The sequence below is a fragment of the Drosophila sechellia genome, unplaced genomic scaffold (genome assembly GCF_004382195.2).
Source record: "Drosophila sechellia strain sech25 unplaced genomic scaffold, ASM438219v1 U_253, whole genome shotgun sequence".
NCBI classification, from domain to species: domain Eukaryota; kingdom Metazoa; phylum Arthropoda; class Insecta; order Diptera; family Drosophilidae; genus Drosophila; species Drosophila sechellia.
The window spans coordinates 8,044-27,408 of record NW_022611194.1 but is presented as its reverse complement, the minus strand read 5'-3'; the positions used below and the strand labels follow the sequence as shown (position 1 = coordinate 27,408).

The window sequence follows — 19,365 nt, the reverse complement described above, 5'->3', positions numbered from 1 at the left end:
GCCAAATTCATATGAATACATAAGTTTTGAACAATATGAGAGGTCGGCAACCACTGCCTACCTATAGTAGTTTTTGAACCCTCTGTCGTAATTCCGGTCGTTTACACTACTATACCCTCTCACTATAATGGATTTTCTCTATAATACTAAGAGAATGTGGGAATATTTCAGCATTTTTTCCCTTATACATATAATAATTAATCATTTTCATATGTATATTATTTAATTTACTCATACAATTGCCAAAATCATATGAATACATAAGTTTTGAACAATATGAGAGGTCGGCAACCACTGCCTACCTATAGTAGTTTTTGAACCCTCTGTCGTAATTCCGGTCGTTTACACTACTATACCCTCTCACTTAAATGGCTTTTCTCTATAATACTAAGAGAATATGGGAATATCTCAGCATTTTTTCCCATATACATATAATAATTAACCATTTTCATATGTATATTATTTAATTTAATCATATAATTGCCAAAATCATATGAATACATAAGTTTTGAACAATATGAGAGGTCGGCAACCACTGCCTACCTATAGTAGTTTTTGAACCCTCTGTCGTAATTCCGGTCGTTTACACTACTATACCCTCTCACTATAATGGATTTTCTCTATAATACTAAGAGAATGTGGGAATATTTCAGCATTTTTTCCCTTATACATATAATAATTAATCATTTTCATATGTATATTATTTAATTTACTCATACAATTGCCAAAATCATATGAATACATAAGTTTTGAACAATATGAGAGGTCGGCAACCACTGCCTACCTATAGTAGTTTTTGAACCCTCTGTCGTAATTCCGGTGGTTTACACTACTATACCCTCTCACTTAAATGGCTTTTCTCTATAATACTAAGAGAATATGGGAATATCTCTGCATTTTTTCCCATATACATATAATAATTAATCATTTTCGTATGTATATTATTTAATTTACTCATACAATTGCCAAAATCATATGAATACATAAGTTTTGAACAATATGAGAGGTCGGCAACCACTGCCTACCTATAGTAGTTTTTGAACCCTCTGTCGTAATTCCGGTCGTTTACACTACTATACCCTCTCACTTAAATGGCTTTTCTCTATAATACTAAGAGAATATGGGAATATCTCTGCATTTTTTCCCATATACATATAATAATTAACCATTTTCATATGTATATTATTTAATTTAATCATATAATTGCCAAAATCATATGAATACATAAGTTTTGAACAATATGAGAGGTCGGCAACCACTGCCTACCTATAGTAGTTTTTGAACCCTCTGTCGTAATTCCGGTCGTTTACACTACTATACCCTCTCACTATAATGGATTTTCTCTATAATACTAAGAGAATGTGGGAATATTTCAGCATTTTTTCCCTTATACATATAATAATTAATCATTTTCATATGTATATTATTTAATTTACTCATATAATTGCCAAATTCATATGAATACATAAGTTTTGAACAATATGAGAGGTCGGCAACCACTGCCTACCTATAGTAGTTTTTGAACCCTCTGTCGTAATTCCGGTCGTTTACACTACTATACCCTCTCACTATAATGGATTTTCTCTATAATACTAAGAGAATGTGGGAATATTTCAGCATTTTTTCCCTTATACATATAATAATTAATCATTTTCATATGTATATTATTTAATTTACTCATACAATTGCCAAAATCATATGAATACATAAGTTTTGAACAATATGAGAGGTCGGCAACCACTGCCTACCTATAGTAGTTTTTGAACCCTCTGTCGTAATTCCGGTCGTTTACACTACTATACCCTCTCACTTAAATGGCTTTTCTCTATAATACTAAGAGAATATGGGAATATCTTAGCATTTTTTCCCATATACATATAATAATTAACCATTTTCATATGTATATTTTTTAATTTACTCATATAATTGCCAAAATCATATAAATACATAAGTTTGAACAATATCAGAGGTCGGCAACGGTCTTTCCTCTATAATACTAAGATAATATGGGAATATTTCATCATTTTTTCCCTTATACATATAATAATTAATCATTTTCATATGTATATTATTTAATTTACTCGTATAATTGTCAAAATCCTATGAACACATAAGAGAATACAATATGAGAGGTCGGCGCAACCATAATATAGTAGTTGATGACGAGGTGTTTGGCAACTTGACACAATCCATTAAAGTCTTTATATTAATTATATGAAAGGGACAATATCATATGCGTCACTAAATTGATGACGAGGTGTTTGGCAACTTGATACAATTCTTTAAAGTCTTTATATCAAAAATTATATGATAGGGACAATATCATATGCGTCACTAAATTGATGACGAGGTGTTTGGCAACTTGACACAATTCATTAGAGTCTGTATATTAATTATATGATAGGGACAATATCATATGCGTCACTAAATTGATGACGAGGTGTTTGGCAACTTGATACAATTCTTTAAAGTCTTTATATCAAAAATTATATAATAAGGACAATATCATATGCGTCACTAAATTGATGACGAGGTGTTTGGCAACTTGACACAATCCATTAAAGTCTTTATATTAATTATATGATAGGGACAATATCATATGCGTCACTAAATTGATGACGAGGTGTTTGGCAACTTGATACAATTCTTTAAAGTCTATATATCAAAAATTATATGATAGGGACAATATCATATGCGTCACTAAATTGATGACGAGGTGTTTGGCAACTTGACACAATTCATTAAAGTCTGTATATTAATTATATGATAGGGACAATATCATATGCGTCACTAAATTGATGACGAGGTGTTTGGCAACTTGATACAATTCTTTAAAGTCTTTATATCAAAAATTATATGATAAGGACAATATCATATGCGTCACTAAATTGATCGTCGCGATCGAACACTCGACGAGTGCAGACGTGCCTGCGGATCGACAGCAAATTGTTAGCAAATTGTTAGCAAATTGTTCACAGTTGTAAGTCCCGTTACTTGTGCCCAGCCACTTCGCGTCGCGTGATCTTGTCGCGCGTTTTGATTGGCCCAGCCAACGTACCTAACGGTAGTTCGCACTAACACCATCGCACACCCGAGTGTGCGTGTTATCAGCGCAAAAAACCCAGTGCTCGAAGCAGCGGTATAATTGCAAAGCAGCAGCCACGTGCTGCCTGGCTCACCGGCTTACGGTGCCCAGCTTCCCCCCCCCCCCCCCTCCTCACTCCTTATCAACTTTGGAGAAGATGGACTGGCAGGCCCCCCCGCGCACCCACAAGCTTGGAACAACACCACGCAAAAAGGCTCTGAGAACACGCAAGAGCAGCTCCAGCAGCGAGGGAAGCACCTCGCATACAGAGCCGGGCGAGATAAAGCGAAAACCGGCAAAGAAAGCACAGGGAGAGGAGCTGGAAGATAAGCCAAGCACTAGCGCAGCTCTGCGCAAGAAGCTCGCCAACAACGCCTTCGCTTTACTCTCGACCGAAGAAGACGAGTACGACCAAGAGAGCTCTGATGACGAACCCGGACCTAAAGACGATTCCAAGCCCAAGACCCCCGAGAAACCAAAGCCCACCCCGAAGACCATCAAGCCACCTCCGATTTTTATCCCCGATGTGACCAACATCTCGGCACTCGTCAAGATGATCACGACTCTTGTAGGCCCGAAGAACAATTTTACCTACAAGACCGTGAATGGCAACAACGTACGTGTCATGATGCCGGACAAAGAGTCCTATACAGCTCTGCGTCTCCAACTTGTGGCCCAAAACAAGAGGCATCGGACTTTCCAGCCGAAAGATGAACGTGCATACAAGGTTGTCATCAAAGGACTCCACCACTCCACCGATCGTGAGGAAATCATTGAAGACCTTCGCAGACAAGGGCACGCTGTTAGAGATCTGCACAATCCCATTGGCAGAAGAACTAAAGAACCGCTGGGAATATTCTTCGCCAACCTGGAGCCTTCCAGCAACAACAAAGACGTCTACCAAGTCAAGCGGATCTGCAGGTCGGTAGTAACCATTGAACCGCCGCAGAAGTTCAACGACGTGCCTCAATGCTTCAGGTGCCAAGGATTCGGTCATACACAGCGTTACTGCTTCCTGGAATACCGATGTGTAAAGTGTGGAGGCCCTCACGAATCGAGGGCATGTGAGAAGAGGGAGGACGACAAAGCGTGCTGCTTCCACTGCCAGGCGGACCATCCTGCGTCTTTCAAGGGATGCCCTGCATACAAAAGGGCCAAAGCACTCGCTGCTCCGAAAACAAGGCCCGTCGCTAATGCTAACAAGGCGCCGCCCGTGGCATCACCAAACGTCACCTCTGGCAGGAGCTACCGAGACGCCCTCAACGGAGTGCACGCAGCACCGCAGAATCCCACAACCCCAGTCCAAACCCAAACAGAAACCCCACACTCCGGTCAGATAGAAGCGATGTTCGCTCGCATGGAAGGAATGATGGAAAGGATGATGGAGCGCATGTTCACCCAGATGACACAGCTGGTGGCCACCATTCTCAACAGCAAGTCATGCAACTAAAGCTCCACCTAGTCGTCTGGAATGCGAACGGCCTGCAGAACAGCAAGGCCATAGTCGAGCACCATCTGAAGACCCACCAGATCGATATCCTACTCGTAGCCGAAACCCACTTCTCCCCCAGATCCCACTTTAATATCAGCGGATATGACCTCATCCATGCAGACCATCCTTCTGGCAGAGCACGCGGTGGAGCAGCCATCCTCATCAGGAGCGGTATTCAATACCTAGAGCTGCCCGCGTTTCAGCAAGACTGGGCACAATGTCCTGTCATCAGGATTGTCAGCCCGCAAGGAGATTTAGACATTGGAGCGGTCTACTTTCCCCCCAGATACCGCATAACAGCATCTCACCTCAGTGAGTTCTTCGAGCATTTTGGGCCCCGCTTCATAGCAGCTGGAGATTATAACGCCAAACATTCTTGGTGGGGATCGCGCGCCAACAACCCCAAAGGGAAAACTCTGTTTGGGTACCTGCAACGCCACCGACTGGACTGCCACTCCACTGGCGAGCCCACTCACTGGCCAACGAATCCCCTCAAGACTCCAGACCTACTGGACTTTGCTGTGTCGAAAGGCATAGGGCATGCGAAGATCAGCTGCACAACAAATGCTGATCTCCTGTCAGACCACTGTGCAATAAACGTGCTAATCAACACGCCAGTCCTCAGGAAAACCCCGCTCAGAAGGCTCACTGGAAAATATACCGACGCCGCCAAGTTCGCGTCCTGGATGCTCTCCACCGTCAATCCGAACCCCATCCTCAACACACCCAGGAACATTGATGAAGCTATCGGGAATCTCACCAGGCAGATGCAAAACGCTGCGGAATTCGCAAGCCCACCGCCACCAAAGACTGCGAGAACACCTAGCAGGGACCTCCACCTCTGGTCCCCGGAAATTGCGGCACTCGTGACTGAGAAGAGGCGTCTCAGGAGAGTTTGGTTCTTGACGCGCAATCCAAGAGACAAAACAGCGCTCAATCACGCCACAAAGGAGTTGAAGGACAAGATCTCCAGCCTACGCCAGGACTCCTTCCTCAGATTCCTCGAGGAACTCTCTCCCGGGGACCCAGACCACAATCTGTGGAACGTCACCCGCCACATTAAACGACCAGCCAAAAAGGTTTCCGCAGTGCGCAAAGCAGATGGATCCTGGTGCCTTTCGGATGCTGAAAGAGCAGAAGCTTTCGCCGAACACCTTTACAACGCCTTCTCTCCGTTCGACTGCTGCACTGCCGAAGAACATGCTGAAACAGCCCGGTTTCTCAATAGCCCAAGCTCTCCCGGTCCCCCGTTGGAACCAGTCGACCCTGAGGAAGTTGCGCAGGAGATTGCTCTACTGAAGAACAACAAATCTCCAGGCCTGGATCGTATAGATGCGGCGGCCCTAAAAATGCTCCCATCCCGCTGCACACAAATGCTGGCCAGCATTTACAACAGCTGCTTCCGGCTAGGGTACTTCCCGGAGGAGTGGAAAAGAGCAGAGGTTATTGTCCTCCTCAAGCCTGGTAAGCCTGAAGCCAATCTCGCCTCCTATCGTCCGATTAGTTTGCTGGCAATCCTCTCCAAAATACTCGAAAGAGTATTTTTGCGCAGAGTATTGCCAGTACTGGATGAGGCTGGTTTGATCCCCGATCACCAGTTTGGCTTCAGGCGCTCCCACGGAACACCAGAGCAATGCCACCGGCTAGTCGAACGGATCCTCGAGGCATTCGAGCAAAAGAAATACTGCTGCGCTGTAATGCTCGACGTGAAGCAGGCATTCGACAGAGTTTGGCATCCTGGACTCCTCCATAAACTCAAATCCTACCTCCCAAGCCCCCATTTTACCCTCCTCAAATCCTACACTGAGGGAAGAGCATTCCAAGTCAGATGCGGAAGTGCAATAAGCCTACCCAGAATGATCAGAGCTGGAGTTCCGCAAGGCAGTGTGCTCGGACCAATACTGTACACCCTTTACACCGCAGACCTTCCCATAATCCCCTCCAGGAACCTAACTATAGCGACTTATGCAGATGACACGGCTTTCCTCGCCTCCTCATCCGACCCACGAGAAGCCTCCGAAACAATCCAAAGGCAAATGGACGCGCTACATCCCTGGCTCAGCAGGTGGAACATCGTAGTGAACGCGGAAAAATCTACCCAAACAACATTTGCACTAAGGAGAGGAGACTGCCCACCGGTCACGCTAAACGGAGTCATCATTCCCAACGCACCCGCACCCAAGTACCTAGGACTTACCCTGGACCGCAGGCTCACTTGGCGTCCCCACATCGTCAGCAAACGCATACAGGCCGATGCGCGTCTGAGGCAGATGCATTGGCTTATTGGGAGAGGGTCCAAGCTAAGGCAGAACCACAAAATCCTGGTGTACAAGGCAATTCTCAAGCCCATCTGGACCTACGGGATACAGCTATGGGGCACGGCAAGCCACACGAATCGCCTGCGTATACAGCGGTTCCAGAATAGGTGCTTGAGAATTGCCTGTAATGCGCATCCCTACCACGAGAATGTCGCCATACATAGGGAACTTGGAATCCCACAAGTCGCTGATGAAATCTCCAGGCTCAGCGAGAGATACCTGAAAAGGCTCGAAAACCACCCTAACCACCTCGCCACCAACCTGTTAGACAATAGCCAAACAAGCAGACGTCTCATGAGGAGACACCCTCTCGATCTTCCACAACAATAGACAACACATATAAAACCCGCCACAAATACATGTACAATAGTATCCCTTAAGCTAATGTTCCCCCGCAAAACCATTTAATTATTGTCCACTAGGACAGATTTTAAATAAATAAACGCACGCTAAAAAAAAAAAAAAAAAAAAAAAAACTAAATTGATGACGAGGTGTTTGGCAACTTGACACAATCCATTAAAGTCTTTATATTAATTATATGATAGGGACAATATCATATGCGTCACTAAATTGATGACGAGGTGTTTGGCAACTTGATACAATTCTTTAAAGTCTTTATATCAAAAATTATATGATAAGGACAATATCATATGCGTCACTAAATTGATGACGAGGTGTTTGGCAACTTGACACAATTCATTAAAGTCTTTATATTAATTATATGATAGGGACAATATCATATGCGTCACTAAATTGATGACGAGGTGTTTGGCAACTTGACACAATCCATTAAAGTCTTTATATTAATTATATGATAGGGACAATATCATATGCGTCACTAAATTGATGACGAGGTGTTTGGCTACAGGAAAAAATCATTTATTTATCGAATCATCAAGCAAAGGATAAGCTTCAGTGGATCGCAGTATGGCAGCTGCTCAACCACTTACAACACCTTGCCTGTTACAAAAGTCGTTTACAATTGATTCTAGGCTTTGTCATTGTATTAAATAATGCTTTTATATGTAACTAGCGCGGCATCAGGTGATCGAAGATCCTCCTAATTTACTATGTTACAAATTACATTGGCATCACATCCATTGTCGTTTATAAAATAAATTATAAACTTTAAATGGTTTAGAAGCCATACAATGCAAATTGCCCCTTATTTATCATTGCAGTCCAGCACGGATACGACCTTAGAGGCGTTCAGGCATAATCCAACGGACGTAGCGTCATACCACTGTTCGCTCGAACAAGTATTGTGCCATTGGTCCGTACCTGCGGTTCCTCTCGTACTACGCAGGAATGCTGTCGCAACAACGTTTTGTCATTAGTAGGGTAAAACTAACCTGTCTCACGACGGTCTAAACCCAGCTCACGTTCCCTTGCATGGGTGAACAATCCAACGCTTGGTGAATTTTGCTTCACAATGATAGGAAGAGCCGACATCGAAGGATCAAAAAGCGACGTCGCTATGAACGCTTGGCCGCCACAAGCCAGTTATCCCTATGGTAACTTTTCTGACACCTCTTGTTAAAAACTCTTTAAACCAAAAGGATCGATAGGCCGAGCTTTTGCTGTCCCTGTGTGTACTGAACACCGAGATCAAGTCAGCATTTGCCCTTTTGCTCTATGTGTGGTTTCTGTCCGCACTGAGCTGGCCTTGGGACACCTCCGTTATTATTTGAGAGATGTACCGCCCCAGTCAAACTCCCTACCTGGCAATGTCCTTGAATTGGATCATACCTGAGTAATTGGAGTTATACCAAATTTTCAAATCAAAAATACATAAATGCATCGTTTTATTAAAGAATTTGTTTGCGATTATATAACAAACTCGTGATACTTTGATCAAGAAGCTTGCATCAAAACCCAATACCATAAGATATAATAAATATATCCGTATAATGGCTAGGAAATGATACACGTTCCATTTAATCAAGTAAGTAAGGAAACAATAAGAGTAGTGGTATTTCATTGACGATACCAAACCGAGGTCTAATATCTCCCACTTATTCTACACCTCTTATGTCTCCTTACACTGCCAGATTAGAGTCAAGCTCAAAAGGGTCTTCTTTCCCCGCTAATTATTCCAAGCCCGTTCCCTTGGCTGTGGTTTCGCTAGATAGTAGATAGGGACAGTAGGAATCTCGTTAATCCATTCATGCGCGTCACTAATTAGATGACGAGGCATTTGGCTACCTTAAGAGAGTCATAGTTACTCCCGCCGTTGACCCGCGCTTACTTGAATTTCTTCACTTTGACATTCAGAGCACTGGGCAGAAATCACATTGTGTCAACACCCGCTAGGGCCATCACAATGCTTTGTTTTAATTAGACAGTCGGATTCCCCAAGTCCGTGCCAGTTCTGAATTGATTGTTAATTGATAATCGTTATAATTGATAAGAACTAATTGGTTTAACCCAAATAGTATTCTTAAAAATTTTAGCAAGAAAGTTCCACAATTGGCTACGTAACTAAACTATCCGGGGAACAAGTAACTAACATAAATGCTAGAAACTCTATTTACCCAGAACGAGCACATAAACCATGTTATTGTTTCCCAATCAAGCCCGACTATCTCAATCTTCAGAGCCAATCCTTATCCCGAAGTTACGGATCTAATTTGCCGACTTCCCTTACCTACATTATTCTATCGACTAGAGACTCTTCACCTTGGAGACCAGCTGCGGATATTGGTACGGCCTGTTGAGAAGTTTGCGTGTCCCCACCATAAATTTTCAAGGTCCGAGGAGAAAATATCGACACAACAGTATATGTCATGCTCTTCTAGCCCATCTACCATATCTCTCTGCGAAAGACTTCCATGGTAGTACGGCTATAAAACAGAAAAGAAAACTCTTCCGATATCTCTCGACGGCTTCTTTATGGTCGTTCCTGTTGCCAGGATGAGCACGAGGCCCATATTTAATAACAAACGGATACTCAACAGGTTACGGAATTGGAACCGTATTCCCTTTCGTTCAAAATTATTCAAGTGTATTATATTCGCTTTGTTTATATAGTTAGGCATTTTTGTTTTACTTGAAAATTTTCGGCTTTCGCCTTGAACTTAGGACCGACTAACTCGTGATCAACCACTGTTCACACGAAACCCTTCTCCACTTCAGTCCTCCAAGGTCTCATTCGATTATTTGCTACTACCACCAAGATCTGTACCAATGGCAGCTCCATGCAGGCTTACGCCAAACACTTCTACGCATACCATTGTACCTTCCTACTCACTAAAGTTTCAAAATTTATATCACAAGTAATATAAATCATCTACTTTAGCGGTAATGTATAGGTATACAACTTAAGCGCCATCCATTTTAAGGGCTAGTTGCTTCGGCAGGTGAGTTGTTACACACTCCTTAGCGGATTTCGACTTCCATGATCACCGTCCTGCTGTTTTAAGCAACCAACGCCTTTCATGGTATCTGCATGAGTTGTTAATTTGGGCACCGTAACATTACGTTTGGTTCATCCCACAGCGCCAGTTCTGCTTACCAAAAGTGGCCCACTGGGCACATTATATCATAACCTTGAACTTCATATCAAGAAAGTTAAGGTTCTTACCCATTTAAAGTTTGAGAATAGGTTAAGATCGTTTCGACCCTAAGGCCTCTAATCATTCGCTTTACCAGATAAGATTATTTTATATAATATTAAAATGCACCAGCTATCCTGAGGGAAACTTCGGAAGGAACCAGCTACTAGATGGTTCGATTGGTCTTTCGCCCCTATACTCAATTCTGACAATCGATTTGCACGTCAGAACTGTTTCGGTCTTCCATCAGGGTTTCCCCTGACTTCAACCTGATCAAGTATAGTTCACCATCTTTCGGGTCACAGCATATATGCTCAAGGTACGTTCCAGTTAGAGGCATAAATAATATAAATATACATTATACATAACTATATAGAACGCCCCGGGATTGTGTTAATTAGCTATAAATAGCTAAAAAACTAATCCCATTATTAGTCAAGTTAATTACGCTATTAGGTTTACATCCCAATAACTTGCACATATGTTAGACTCCTTGGTCCGTGTTTCAAGACGGGTCCCGAAGGTATCCTGAATCTTTCGCATTGTTAATCATACAAGAGCATATAATAAACACAAAAATCAATGATAATTATGCCATTATATAATTCCGAAAAATTAACGCTCTGTAATAATATAAATCTATCAGCACTTTATCAAATTAATAACATTTATTCTGTGTTAAAATGCAAGCAATTTAATTGGAATAAACTATAAGTTATATTTTATGATAAATTTGGGATATGCTAATAGATTACAATGTCCTTATATGGAAAAAATGCACATTATTCTTAATAATATTATTTAAATATTACAATTTTAATGATGAATTTTCCATAACGGATATTCAGGTTCATCGGGCTTAACCTCTAAGCAGTTTCACGTACTGTTTAACTCTCTATTCAGAGTTCTTTTCAACTTTCCCTCACGGTACTTGTTTACTATCGGTCTCATGGTTATATTTAGTTTTAGATGGAGTTTACCACCCACTTAGTGCTGCACTATCAAGCAACACGACTCTTTGGAAACATCATCTAGCAATCATTAACGTTATACGGGCCTGGCACCCTCTATGGGTAAATGGCCTCATTTAAGAAGGACTTAAATCATTAATTTCTCATACTAGAATATTGACGCTCCATACACTGCATCTCACATTTGCCATATAGACAAAGTGACTTAGTGCTGAACTGTTTTCTTTTCGCTCGCCGCTACTAAGAAAATCCTTGTTAGTTTCTTTTCCTCCCCTAATTAATATGCTTAAATTCAGGGGGTAGTCCCATATGAGTTGAGGTTGTATATATAACTATATTTTGCCATAAATTCTTTATATATAAATGATAAAACAATCAATTAAATTCGTTATAAATAGTTCCAATAGTTCTTGTAAGCAAAGTCATTTTTATCCATTTAACGAACCAACGAAGAATAATAACAAAACCAAGATTTTTCTTTTTCCGAATCATTAATAAGAGACAATTCTAGATGAAAAATATTTCAATTTTTTATGCTAGACATTTCTCAGTATTATTTGATTGAAAAAGAAAATATTTCTCTTCGTTTTTCACATTCAAATGTGAGATAATGTTTTTCATTTCTTTTTTAATATTATGAATAAAATCATTATTTAATCCAATAATATACCATATGCTTATAAAAAATTTATAAACAACTTAATTAGCATAGTCTTACAACCCTCAACCATATGTAGTCCAAGCAGCACTATAAAATTAATTAAAGTACATAACAGCATGGACTGCGATATGCGTTCAAAATGTCGATGTTCATGTGTCCTGCAGTTCACACGATGACGCACAGTTTGCTGCGTTCTTCATCGACCCATGAGCCGAGTGATCCACCGCTTAGAGTTTTATAATTCAATTTTATATAATGTCAATATTGTTTTTATTGAAAGAAATTAAAAATACACCATTTTACTGGCATATATCAATTCCTTCAATAAATTTATTTTTATACCTAAAATAAATGTTGCGAAATGTCTTAGTTTCATATAAGCATTATGTATCATAATAATCTGGTTATGGTTTGCTATTTTGGGTGACACATACTGCAAAATTTATATAAAACATTAACCTGATGGATGACAGGTACAAACATTGTATATTTTAGGTTGTTGCATTAGCCAACGTATGCTCATAACATAGATGAACAATACATATTCGCAACGCGTGTATATTATGGTCCATATACACACACACTTATTTTGATTACCACACATTCAAAATTATTTTTATTTTAATTCGACTTCTACTTTCGAATTTAGTTTAGTTTCTTCGATTTCCATTTTCGAGAATTTGTTTTTATAGGAAACGCCGTTGTTGTAGTAAGTACTGCCACAAATACGCACAGCAACATTAATAATGTTAAAGTCTTTTTATGAGGTTGCCAAGCCCCACATATAAAATAAAAGCCATCTTCATTTTATTTTGACTTTAACTTTTGATTCCGTGGAATCATTTTGTAATATTTTTATTTTGGTAAATTGTATTTATTTGTATTATAACAAATATTTATTAACGATAAGGATATTATACAATAATGATCCTTCCGCAGGTTCACCTACGGAAACCTTGTTACGACTTTTACTTCCTCTAAATAATCAAGTTCGGTCAACTTTTGCGAAACAACCGTAACACGCAAGGCGTCACAGTGATCACGTCCGGAGACCTCACTAAATAATTCAATCGGTAGTAGCGACGGGCGGTGTGTACAAAGGGCAGGGACGTAATCAATGCGAGTTAATGACTCACACTTACTGGGAATTCCAAGTTCATGTGAACAGTTTCAGTTCACAATCCCAAGCATGAAAGTGGTTCAGCGGTTTACCCGGACCTCTCGGTCTAGGAAATACACGTTGATACTTTCATTGTAGCGCGCGTGCAGCCCAGGACATCTAAGGGCATCACAGACCTGTTATTGCTCAATCTCATTATTGCTAGACGCAATTTGTCCATTTAAGAAGCTAGTGTCCTTATAATGGGACAAACCAACAGGTACGGCTCCACTTACATAAACACATTCAAACACAATAAACATTTTACTGCCACCATGAATGAAGGCTAACATAAGCTTCAGCACCATAATCCTGAAGATATCTATTTAATATATTTGAGTCTCGTTCGTTATCGGAATTAACCAGACAAATCACTCCACGAACTAAGAACGGCCATGCACCACCACCCATAGATTCGAGAAAGAGCTATCAATCTGTCTTACACACTTATGTTCGGACCTGGTAAGTTTTCCCGTGTTGAGTCAAATTAAGCCGCAGGCTCCACTCCTGGTGGTGCCCTTCCGTCAATTCCTTTAAGTTTCAGCTTTGCAACCATACTTCCCCCGGAGCCCAAAAGCTTTGGTTTCCCGGGAAGCGACTGAGAGAGCCATAAAAGTAGCTACACCCAATTGCTAGCTGGCATCGTTTATGGTTAGAACTAGGGCGGTATCTGATCGCCTTCGAACCTCTAACTTTCGTTCTTGATTAATGAAAACATCTTTGGCAAATGCTTTCGCTTAAGTTAGTCTTACGACGGTCCAAGAATTTCACCTCTCGCGTCGTAATACTAATGCCCCCAAACTGCTTCTATTAATCATTACCTCTTGATCTGAAAACCAATGAAAGCAGAACAGAGGTCTTATTTCATTATCCCATGCACAGAATATTCAGGCATTTGAAGCCTGCTTTAAGCACTCTAATTTGTTCAAAGTAATAGTACCGGCCCACAATAACACTCGTTTAAGAGCACTAGTGCAGGTTTTTAAATAGGAGGAACATATGAAAAAATACAAGTATTTAATCACATATAAGAACTCCACCGGTAATACGCTTACATACATAAAGGTATAGTACTAACCACAATTGTAAGTTGTACTACCCGTATGAAGCACAAGTTCAACTACGAACGTTTTAACCGCAACAACTTTAATATACGCTATTGGAGCTGGAATTACCGCGGCTGCTGGCACCAGACTTGCCCTCCAATTGGTCCTTGTTAAAGGATTTAAAGTGTACTCATTCCAATTACAGGGCCTCGGATATGAGTCCTGTATTGTTATTTTTCGTCACTACCTCCCCGAGCTGGGAGTGGGTAATTTACGCGCCTGCTGCCTTCCTTAGATGTGGTAGCCGTTTCTCAGGCTCCCTCTCCGGAATCGAACCCTGATTCCCCGTTACCCGTTGCAACCATGGTAGTCCTAGATACTACCATCAAAAGTTGATAGGGCAGACATTTGAAAGATCTGTCGTCGGTACAAGACCATACGATCTGCATGTTATCTAGAGTTCAACCAATATAACGATCTTGCGATCGCTTGGTTTTAGCCTAATAAAAGCACATGTCCCATAAGGTTCATGTTTTAATTGCATGTATTAGCTCTAGAATTACCACAGTTATCCAAGTAACTGTTAACGATCTAAGGAACCATAACTGATATAATGAGCCTTTTGCGGTTTCACTTTTAATTCGTGTGTACTTAGACATGCATGGCTTAATCTTTGAGACAAGCATATAACTACTGGCAGGATCAACCAGAATAATGTTTTTCCTTCATATTCCATTCATATTTTTTGAATCGAAATAAGCAATATAATAGATATATAGATTTTTCACTTTATATAATTCCATGATTTTTATTATATTGAATAAAATTCAATATTTCGCCTTTGGGTAAAATTTTAAATATATAAATATAAGTAAAAAATCTATTCGATTACGGCCATTTTTATATAGCATTCGTAATCCATATTTTCATTTTTAATTTATACTTGTTTTACCAATATAACAAGAATTTCATATAATTATTGTAATATATATGTTTCTATAATTTTATCTTTTTATATATACATATTTCATTATAAAATATCATTTTATTTCCAACATACATAATTATTGTATCCACACATGTACAATTTTTGTTTAACCAATATAAATATTAAGTTAAATCATTTGCATTTTGAAGATAAATTTAAAATTTATCTCTTTTCATATATCTCTCTGGTAATATATAACATAAAACCAAGCGCATATGATAATATTTCCACATTTAATATATAATTTTATATTTCTTTCATAAGAATCCATATTTGTATTATACCGTAACGATATAATAATCCAACTATACGGCAGGTAATAAATTAATATTTGCCTGCCTCCAAAAATTAACGATAATATATGGAAACGATTTGTTATTCTATATATAATAGAAACTTGACTTTTGTTTCAACGATATTATCTAAAAAGCGTATATTCCTATTATCCGCGGAGCCAAGTCCCGTGTTCTATAGAACTGAGAAACAAATTTGTACGGATAATAATATACTTTATTTTATGTAACCAATATAAACATAATCCGAAATAAATATTTCGAATAATGCGGGAGGTCGGCAACCACTGCCTACCTATAGTAGTTTTTGAACCCGCTGTCCTCAAAGCGGGTATTTTCAATTCCGTTTGCCACCCAACATACGGTCTATTCTCTTATATATTAAGAGATTATAGGAACATTTCATTTTTTTTCCATTATTCATATATAATATGATTATTTTTTTTTTTATACATATAATAAATATTAATTTTTATATGTTTATTATTTAATTTACTCATATAATTGCCAAATTCATATGAATACATAAGTTTTGAACAATATGAGAGGTCGGCAACCACTGCCTACCTATAGTAGTTTTTGAACCCTCTGTCGTAATTCCGGTCGTTTACACTACTATACCCTCTCACTATAATGGCTTTTCTCTATAATACTAAGAGAATATGGGAATATCTCAGCATTTTTTCCCATATACATATAATAATTAACCATTTTCATATGTATATTATTTAATTTAATCATATAATTGCCAAAATCATATGAATACATAAGTTTTGAACAATATGAGAGGTCGGCAACCACTGCCTACCTATAGTAGTTTTTGAACCCTCTGTCGTAATTCCGGTCGTTTACACTACTATACCCTCTCACTATAATGGATTTTCTCTATAATACTAAGAGAATGTGGGAATATTTCAGCATTTTTTCCCTTATACATATAATAATTAATCATTTTCATATGTATATTATTTAATTTACTCATACAATTGCCAAAATCATATGAATACATAAGTTTTGAACAATATGAGAGGTCGGCAACCACTGCCTACCTATAGTAGTTTTTGAACCCTCTGTCGTAATTCCGGTCGTTTACACTACTATACCCTCTCACTTAAATGGCTTTTCTCTATAATACTAAGAGAATATGGGAATATCTCAGCATTTTTTCCCATATACATATAATAATTAACCATTTTCATATGTATATTATTTAATTTAATCATATAATTGCCAAAATCATATGAATACATAAGTTTTGAACAATATGAGAGGTCGGCAACCACTGCCTACCTATAGTAGTTTTTGAACCCTCTGTCGTAATTCCGGTCGTTTACACTACTATACCCTCTCACTATAATGGATTTTCTCTATAATACTAAGAGAATGTGGGAATATTTCAGCATTTTTTCCCTTATACATATAATAATTAATCATTTTCATATGTATATTATTTAATTTACTCATACAATTGCCAAAATCATATGAATACATAAGTTTTGAACAATATGAGAGGTCGGCAACCACTGCCTACCTATAGTAGTTTTTGAACCCTCTGTCGTAATTCCGGTGGTTTACACTACTATACCCTCTCACTTAAATGGCTTTTCTCTATAATACTAAGAGAATATGGGAATATCTCTGCATTTTTTCCCATATACATATAATAATTAATCATTTTCGTATGTATATTATTTAATTTACTCATACAATTGCCAAAATCATATGAATACATAAGTTTTGAACAATATGAGAGGTCGGCAACCACTGCCTACCTATAGTAGTTTTTGAACCCTCTGTCGTAATTCCGGTCGTTTACACTACTATACCCTCTCACTTAAATGGCTTTTCTCTATAATACTAAGAGAATATGGGAATATCTCTGCATTTTTTCCCATATACATATAATAATTAACCATTTTCATATGTATATTATTTAATTTAATCATATAATTGCCAAAATCATATGAATACATAAGTTTTGAACAATATGAGAGGTCGGCAACCACTGCCTACCTATAGTAGTTTTTGAACCCTCTGTCGTAATTCCGGTCGTTTACACTACTATACCCTCTCACTATAATGGATTTTCTCTATAATACTAAGAGAATGTGGGAATATTTCAGCATTTTTTCCCTTATACATATAATAATTAATCATTTTCATATGTATATTATTTAATTTACTCATATAATTGCCAAATTCATATGAATACATAAGTTTTGAACAATATGAGAGGTCGGCAACCACTGCCTACCTATAGTAGTTTTTGAACCCTCTGTCGTAATTCCGGTCGTTTACACTACTATACCCTCTCACTATAATGGATTTTCTCTATAATACTAAGAGAATGTGGGAATATTTCAGCATTTTTTCCCTTATACATATAATAATTAATCATTTTCATATGTATATTATTTAATTTACTCATACAATTGCCAAAATCATATGAATACATAAGTTTTGAACAATATGAGAGGTCGGCAACCACTGCCTACCTATAGTAGTTTTTGAACCCTCTGTCGTAATTCCGGTCGTTTACACTACTATACCCTCTCACTTAAATGGCTTTTCTCTATAATACTAAGAGAATATGGGAATATCTTAGCATTTTTTCCCATATACATATAATAATTAACCATTTTCATATGTATATTATTTAATTTACTCGTATAATTGTCAAAATCCTATGAACACATAAGAGAATACAATATGAGAGGTCGGCGCAACCATAATATAGTAGTTGATGACGAGGTGTTTGGCAACTTGACACAATCCATTAAAGTCTTTATATTAATTATATGAAAGGGACAATATCATATGCGTCACTAAATTGATGACGAGGTGTTTGGCAACTTGATACAATTCTTTAAAGTCTTTATATCAAAAATTATATGATAGGGACAATATCATATGCGTCACTAAATTGATGACGAGGTGTTTGGCAACTTGACACAATTCATTAGAGTCTGTATATTAATTATATGATAGGGACAATATCATATGCGTCACTAAATTGATGACGAGGTGTTTGGCAACTTGATACAATTCTTTAAAGTCTTTATATCAAAAATTATATGATAAGGACAATATCATATGCGTCACTAAATTGATCGTCGCGATCGAACACTCGACGAGTGCAGACGTGCCTGCGGATCGACAGCAAATTGTTAGCAAATTGTTAGCAAATTGTTCACAGTTGTAAGTCCCGTTACTTGTGCCCAGCCACTTCGCGTCGCGTGATCTTGTCGCGCGTTTTGATTGGCCCAGCCAACGTACCTAACGGTAGTTCGCACTAACACCATCGCACACCCGAGTGTGCGTGTTATCAGCGCAAAAAACCCAGTGCTCGAAGCAGCGGTATAATTGCAAAGCAGCAGCCACGTGCTGCCTGGCTCACCGGCTTACGGTGCCCAGCTTCCCCCCCCCCCCCCCTCCTCACTCCTTATCAACTTTGGAGAAGATGGACTGGCAGGCCCCCCCGCGCACCCACAAGCTTGGAACAACACCACGCAAAAAGGCTCTGAGAACACGCAAGAGCAGCTCCAGCAGCGAGGGAAGCACCTCGCATACAGAGCCGGGCGAGATAAAGCGAAAACCGGCAAAGAAAGCACAGGGAGAGGAGCTGGAAGATAAGCCAAGCACTAGCGCAGCTCTGCGCAAGAAGCTCGCCAACAACGCCTTCGCTTTACTCTCGACCGAAGAAGACGAGTACGACCAAGAGAGCTCTGATGACGAACCCGGACCTAAAGACGATTCCAAGCCCAAGACCCCCGAGAAACCAAAGCCCACCCCGAAGA

The 19,365-nt window shown here is 39.1% G+C and overlaps 3 non-coding genes across 3 annotated transcripts; all 3 read right to left on the bottom strand.

Moving 5' to 3' along the window:
• Nucleotides 1-7,782: 7,782 nt before the first annotated feature.
• LOC116802928 lies at nt 7,783-11,744 on the bottom strand. Its single transcript, XR_004363255.1, has one exon. It is a non-coding gene; the product is annotated as a large subunit ribosomal RNA (ribosomal RNA).
• A 394-nt stretch (nt 11,745-12,138) lies between these two features.
• LOC116802924 lies at nt 12,139-12,317 on the bottom strand. Its single transcript, XR_004363251.1, has one exon. It is a non-coding gene; the product is annotated as a 5.8S ribosomal RNA (ribosomal RNA).
• A 687-nt stretch (nt 12,318-13,004) lies between these two features.
• On the bottom strand, nt 13,005-15,000 carry LOC116802926. Its single transcript, XR_004363253.1, has one exon. It is a non-coding gene; the product is annotated as a small subunit ribosomal RNA (ribosomal RNA).
• Nucleotides 15,001-19,365: the final 4,365 nt, after the last annotated feature.